The sequence below is a fragment of the Cebidichthys violaceus genome, unplaced genomic scaffold (assembly GCF_023349555.1).
Source record: "Cebidichthys violaceus isolate CVI_PGR_0920_01 unplaced genomic scaffold, fCebVio1.0.p SCAF_54, whole genome shotgun sequence".
Taxonomy (NCBI): Eukaryota; Metazoa; Chordata; class Actinopteri; order Perciformes; family Stichaeidae; genus Cebidichthys; species Cebidichthys violaceus.
In genome coordinates, this window is record NW_027176750.1 from 1,079,482 (window position 1) to 1,087,747 (window position 8,266).

An 8,266-nucleotide genomic window follows, 5' to 3' on the forward strand; every position below is an offset into this window, starting at 1 on the left:
TCCTAGGAATTTTTTTATTTTAATGACATACTAGAGGGTTAGGGTTAGCTTGAGACAATCACCTCCCAAGACATCTTCCGACAACCCGCCAGACCAGACGGACCAAATGCCACAGAAAGAGGAGTCGACTGGCCCAGGAGGAGAGGGAGGGAAGCCAAGATGGAAGCTCAGCAAACGTGATTCCTCTACCTGACCTACTCCTGGCTATTGTCCAATAGATCACAGGACAGAGTAGGACTCCGGTGGGACGAGAGGAGGTTGAATCTGGTACATCAATGACGCTTGGTGCTCAAAGCTGATGGTGAATCTTTCCCTGATGTTGAATGTTTAATGTTAAGATGCGAGCAAAATTATCTGTTCATGAAATGTATTTGTTGCTTGTGTTTACATTCCTCCTGAGGCAAATTCATAAAGCACAGCAGTGAACCATGAATGTTTTGTGTTGACATGTTTTTCTTGAGTAATAAAATGGGCTACAACTGCATTTTGTTCATTTGTTCGTAATGACAATAAACTATCCCTGAGTAAAAAGTAAAATGCATTTTATGATTTTTTAAAATGGCATACTATAGTATGGCTTTTTATGAAATAATTCATGACGTACTATAATATGAATTTTCAACGCACTATACTATGACTTTTTTCGAGAGATTATGACATGCTATACTATGACTTTTTCATGAGATTTTGATGACATACTATACTATGACTTTCATGAGATTTTGACCACATACTATACTATGACTTTTTTCATAATATTTTGACCACATACTATACTATGACTTTTTTCATAATATTTTGACCACATACTATACTATGACTTTTCATGAGATTTTGATGACATGCTATACTATGACTTTTTTTTATGATATTTTGACCCCATACTATATTATGACTTTTTTCATGACATTTTGACGACATGCTACATTATGACTTTTTTCATGATATTTTGACCACATACTATACTATGACTTTTTCATGAGATTTTGACGACATGCTATACTATGACTTTTTTCATAATATTTTGACGACATGCTATACTATGACTTTTTCATGAGATTTTGACGACATACTATACTATGACTTTTTTCATGACATTTTGACGACATACTATACTATGACTTTTTTCATAATATTTTGACGACATGCTATACTATGACTTTTTCATGAGATTTTGACGACATACTATACTATGACTTTTTTCATGAGATTTTGGCGACATACTATACTATGAATTTTTTAATAATATTTTGACCACATACTGTACTATGACTTTTTCATGAGATTTTGACGACATGCTATACTATGACTTTTTTCATGAGATTATGACGACATACTACACTATGACTTTTTCATGAGAATATGACGACATACTGTACTATGACTTTCTTCATGAGATTATGACGACATGCTATACTATGACTTTTTCATGAGAATATGACGACATGCTATACTATGACTTTTTCATGAGATTTTGACGACATGCTATACTATGAATTTTTTAATAATATTTTGACCACATACTGTACTATGACTTTTTCATGAGATTTTGACGACATGCTATACTATGACTTTTTTCATGAGATTATGACGACATACTACACTATGACTTTTTCATGAGAATATGACGACATACTGTACTATGACTTTCTTCATGAGATTATGACGACATGCTATACTATGACTTTTTTCATGACATTTTGACGACATACTATACTATGACTTTTTCATGAGATTTTGACGACATGCTATACTATGACTTTTTTCATAATGTTTTGACGACATGCTATACTATGACTTTTTCATGAGATTTTGACGACATGCTATACTATGACTTTTTTCATGAGATTTTGACCACATACTATATTCTGACTTTTTTCATGACATTTTGACGACATGCTATACTATGACTTTTTCATGAGATTTTGACGACATACTATACTATGACTTTTTTCATGAGATTTTGGCGACATACTATACTATGAATTTTTTAATAATATTTTGACCACATACTGTACTATGACTTTTTCATGAGATTTTGACGACATGCTATACTATGACTTTTTTCATGAGATTATGACGACATACTACACTATGACTTTTTCATGAGAATATGACGACATACTGTACTATGACTTTCTTCATGAGATTTTGACGACATGCTGTACTATGACTTTTTTCATGAGATTTTGACGACATGCTATACTATGACTTTTTCATGAGAATATGACGACATACTATACTATGACTTTTTTCATGAGATTTTGGTGACAATCTGTACTATGACTTTTTTCATGAGATTTTGACGACATGCTATATAATGACTTTTTTTCGTTGTACCATACTATGACTTTTGTTTGACATGCTATACTATGACTTCTTCGATATTTTTTTGACAGACTATGCTTTCTATTTTTTGACATACTATACTATGAACTTTTTTCAACATACTATAACTTTTTACGACCTTCATTTGACATACTACCGTGACTTTTTATTGACATACTATACTATGACTCTTTTTCAATGACTTTTAAAAAAGTTTTTTTTATACTTTTCCACCGCATACTATTCTGAATTTTTTTTTTAATGGCATACCATGCTATGTCATTTATTCTGGCATACTAAACAAACTAAAGTATGCATTACACAGCAGTTTGTACAAAGTGTGCTTGTTAGAGTGGAATTTAACTTGAGGGGAAAATAGTATGAGAGATTTTTATCCTAATTTATATTTAAAGTTACGCCATATGATTACTGGAGCTGTGCATAATTTTTTTGACATGTACTTTTTTACATTTTCTCGAGGTAAAAATGCACGATGTTTAGATATTCACATTGAGTTTATGTAAATAAATTGTCAGCTGGACAAAACTTTATTGAATCACATTTTACTTCTTGTAACGCAACTACATCAGGGAAAAATATGCTTCAGTGACGTGATATTTACTTGCAAATGCAATCAATTTCATCTGATTTATAGGGGAACTAAAGTTATTGTAATTGTTGGAAGTTGTGCTATGTCCACTTCAGACCACTAGATGGAGTCTGATGACCAGCTGTAACTTCAGAGCTTTATTCTTTGGGCTGTCAATGGACACATCGGGTTACTGCGAATATCTCATCATTATTACTCTGTGAGCAATTAGCAAGAACATACGTATCATGTGAGTCTCAGCCCATGGTACAGTTATGAGAGGTGTAGTTGAATGATAATAGTGTTTGGTCTTTGTTAAAATAAAGAGGTAATTTAATTTGACTGTCTAATGCAGCAGTTGATGCTTGGTTGAGAATATTAACAGAAAACATGATTAAACCCTCCTGCACAATTACGCTTAGTAGAAAGTTTATTTTGTTTATCAATTTATTGAAGCGCAGAACCCATTTTAATTTAGCTGGAAATCCAATCACAGTAACTCATTATCTCTTCAGGTTTCTTTTCACTATTAGTTAACTTGTTTATTTTGGATCCTCATTAGCAGTGTGATTGCCAATCTTTATTTTGGTCTAAAAGTGGTTTTGTGTGCAGGTTACATCCTAGAACAGATAAAATCTGTATATAAAAAAAAAATCTGATTTGAATCTGAGTGTGAACATCTGTGGTTTGAACCTCTTGGCAGTGCATCTTGGTCAAAACGGTGCAGATAAACGGCGACCACACTCAGGGATCTCAGGTATTTCCGAGTCCCTGCGGTGGAAGTGAGGCGAAGCCGCGAGGGGCCTCTCGCCGCATCTGAGCCACAGGAAGAATCTGTGGAGGTATTTGGCGGCAGTCTGGGGGCTTTCCTGTGGAGGTGGGCCTGAAGGGGAAGAAGGAGCCCGGTGCCCCGGGGGCCTCTGGGATACCACAGCAGGAGGCAGGGAGGCCGAGGTCAGGGCAAAAGGAGGCTGCATGGAGGGGAATGGATGAGAGTTTAAAGAGCAGAAAAAACACCAGCAGCAACAGAGTGGAGATCTGTAAAGAAACACGCAGAAATAAATCAAATGTCAAATCAATCAGTAGTGTTGATGGACACAGTTGTCCCACCATGTAACACACAATAGAAAGAGACAGCAGTGTTCCTTCTTTAGAGCATAAAGAAAAGGCATAACAACTTTACCTTAAAAACATTTTGAATGTTTACCGTCAGTGGTTTGTTTACTTGACGTCTGGTTGCACAGGAAGCTGAAAAAATGTTTTCTTTTAGGTCAAACATCAGCTACGTCTACACATCATAACCATGATAAAGTGCTCCTGCTTTCTTTGCAAGTTAATATACTTGTTTTATTATTGATTCATAGAGTAAGTGTTACAACAGTTCACTTTGATTGCGAAGTTTCCAAATTTGTTTGTCTAAAAAGTTAAAATGGCATCTGTTGGCACATGCACAGCATTATTAATACAAAACAGTACAGAACATTAATTTCTTGTACACCAACTTTAAAAAGGGATATATTATGAATATCATAATGCACAGTGTGTATTTTACAGGCCTAGTATTGGTATATAGTGGCACTGAGTCTACTGGCCAGTTGTGATGCATCTCATGCAGTTAAAAATGTGTTTTAAAAATGCAAAACTGTAAATAACATTTTAAAGAGAAAATACTGTAAATAAATCAAATCTTAACATCACTGACCTTTAAGGAGTTTAATGTCTCACTTTGCTGCAGAGCTGTAGAAGTGTACCTCAGGGAGTGTCGGTACAGTATGACATCACTGCTGGGTGTAGTCACAGGTGTTAGGTGTGGGGCCTTTAAAAAAAAAGAAAAGAACAGTTAATCCGAAAGCAGGATGAAACTCATGTTTAATCTTTCCTGTCTGAACTTCTCAATTATTGCATCCCTGTATAACAGAGATCCATGGTATTCAGTCCTAAAATTCACTCACACACACACACACACACACACACACACACACACACACACACACACACACGGTGATGTGTACAGTAATTATTACTATAGTAGGTTCAAAAAACAGCAAGCATGTTATTGTTAATTAGTTATTATCACTAATGTCATTCCCATAAATCATTATCTTCTATTTATTATTAATTAGTGATAATAACTAATTAACATTAACATGCTTGCGGCTAACCCTAACCTATACAGAATTAAAAAAAAATATATATATTAAAAAAAGGTATTTTCTATATGAGTAGGATTAGGTAAAAACAAAGAAACCGGAGGAAGGAGGGTGCAGACTATGGGTCAACACGGTGTTTCCTGTCCCCTGGGATGTCTGGTTGCTCTGGATGACTGGATCACTCATCTCTCCTCCTGCACTCTTTCATCTTTCCCTTCGCTCTCTCCCTCCTCCTCCACTCATCACTCCGTCACCACAGGCTGTTTGGTTTCTGTCCACATTAACCTCTGCAGAGGGTTGTCCAGCGATCACACCACCATCACTATGACTACCACACCATTTGATTGACAGGTAAAAACTGGGACGTCACCTGTCGGTTAATATTGAAGAACCTTAAATTCCAGCCCATCATATCGTTCAGGGTTATGGAGAACACCTACTCACAAACTGCATTTAAGTACAACTTTGAGGCAGTATTTTAATTTCATACTACTTCATACTCTACTACATCTCAGAGGGAAATGCTGTACAGCTGGAGAAATGCTGACAGCTGGAGTTACTAGTTAGTGTAAAGATTAAGATTTTACAGACAAAACACATCAGTTTATAAAATATGATACTGTGCTGAATAAACTATGCAACAATATGTAGAATAGTTAAAATGTGCTCCAAGTCCTCCCGCTGTAGCATTATAATGCTGGCAACTCGTTAAAGCATGTGTAATGACATTCCAATAATATAATATATAACTTTCTGAAAGATCATTCTGCCCAACAAGTACTTTTATTTTAATACTTTAGGTACATTTAGCTGTTAATGCTTTTGTACCTTTACTTAAGTGAAATCTTGAAAGTCAGACTCAAAAAAAAAAATTGTTTTAGTGCGGTATTTCTAATTTTACTTGAGTTAAAGATAGAAGACTTCTTCCACCAATGCATAGCATATATTAAACTAGATGAGTTTCAGCTCCACAGAGTCGCCATCAGAATACAGCTATTCAAAGACACATTACATTAATCTATACACTTGAATTAATCTTTCTACTGAAAAGTCAAAGTTTGCACTGAATGACTTGACCTGTCTGACAATCTTTTATATTAATTTGACTTTTTACTTCTCATCTGTTCCAGATGAGAAGTAAAGGTGAATAGACTTTGAACTCTTCGCCTTTACTTGTCTTTTTTCTGTTATGGCATTTAACAAAATATGACATGTATGACCCGTTTCTTATTTTCAGAATAGGTTAGTCTATTTACACATGCTATCATTTGGTAAGTGACATACATTTTATGAAAAACAAGTTTAATCTAATTTCAGTTTATTTGGATTTTTCTGTCTGCATGTCAACAGGTTTCTATGTTAACTGTATATGAATGGATACTACTACACTAGGAGAGTGTGACATAGAATATACAATCAATGTCCACTCTGCTGGACAAAAATCATGCGTTTGTTTCTACTGCCCCCCCCCCCCCCCCACCCTAAGCAGACCGTCACAGACTTTATACTACGCCACATGCATGAAGATTTACATTGGAGTGAGTTAACAGTCGGGTACGTCACAGGCGGCAAGTGAAGGGGGCCTCCGTGCGTCAATTTCCGATGCCAAGGGGCACCGACCAAACGTCAGTGATTGACAAGTTGGGAGTGACAACAGGTTGCTATTTTGCCAGCTTTGGTTGTTGGAATATTTGTGATGCAACTGCAAACATTTTATGGCACAAGCTACACAGCTGTAACAAACCACATGGGATGTGACGGGGCAGTAATGACCAAAATATCAGATTTAAATTTGAGGACTTGATGAATTTCCTGTTGCTTTTTTCTTTTTCATCCATTATTTGATAACACAAACATATGAACCGATTCATGAACTGACAGTAAAATTCCTGTCTTAATATTTTTCCATATGACATCTTGCGCTCTTCAGAAAAACAGAACACAAACAACCGTCCACAACACGCTGATCGGCGGCTCATTCATGTGTGCATCGTCTTCCCTGGTTTCCCAGTGAGTGTCATGTGACGACGTCCCCCAGCCCAGACACGCAGAAGACTAATTGAAAATCTTTTGTGACTGACATACAAACACTGAGGGTGACGCACAACAGGCAGGAAACAATATAAAAAGGTATTATTTTACATTATATCAAGTTTTAAAGCATAATACTTGTCAGTCGATTGATTTCGTTTTTTTATGACATTTGTTAACAATTTATTTTTAATCTAGCTTGACCATTTTGGTTATCTCCAGATCTTTTCTTAGTCAAGAAGTTTTTTTTTTTTTTTTTTTTTTAGGTTGTAACGCTAAACTAAGATGGTCAACTCTTGTTAAAAATAACACCTGCATGAGCAGGTTAGAGCCTACTCACCTGTCATTGAAATGTTAGGTGTGCGAAAAACCTCACCTTCCCGGGATGACACACCTCACTTTTTTTTTTAAGTTCACTTTTGTATTTCAAAACTTATCACCATTGGATTATTAATAGTACTACCCATGATCAGCTTCTTTGATGAGACCTCCAAATGAATTTATCTTTTGAGCGTTTACCAAAAAGAAGAGAAAAAGCCGTAATAATGTGACATAAACGCATAAGGCATAAATCTACAGAGGGGTGTCCCACCTGTGTAAATGCTCAGACCTCAAACAGTGACAGAAACCAGTTTCCCATTAGGTCAGTGGTCGCCCCGGGAGGCCAATTCTCTTTAGCTCCCCTTTCACTCGTCATACAGCGAATACTGCTGGGTTGGATGGAGGGAAAGCCGCTAGGCGCCGAGTTGCAATTAGACGCTCCATTATATAAAGGCATATTCAGATAACAGGGGCACCAATGAGGTCAGTACATGCCTTTTGTTGTGGGATTAATGAGATTTTTAATAAAACAAAAAAATGCCCCCTTCCTTATTGTAATGACCTAATGAGTGTGTTGGTGGCGCCGGGCCACGTTGGTGGGAAAGTCCTGCGGTCGTAGCAGTCTCTCGGTAGCCCCCCCCTCCACTTCGTCCCTCCTTCCTTTCCCTGCACCTGCATCAACCCAGTGCTGCCCCGTGCTTTCCGGACCCCCCCACCACCAGTGTTTGTATTCAAAGCTAGGAACCAAAGGAGTGTTTAATTACCATAAAATGCTATCGGCATTTAGCCCTCTGACAATATGAATGGCAACATAGAGCTCATTGAGGTTATCAACAAGGGGACCACT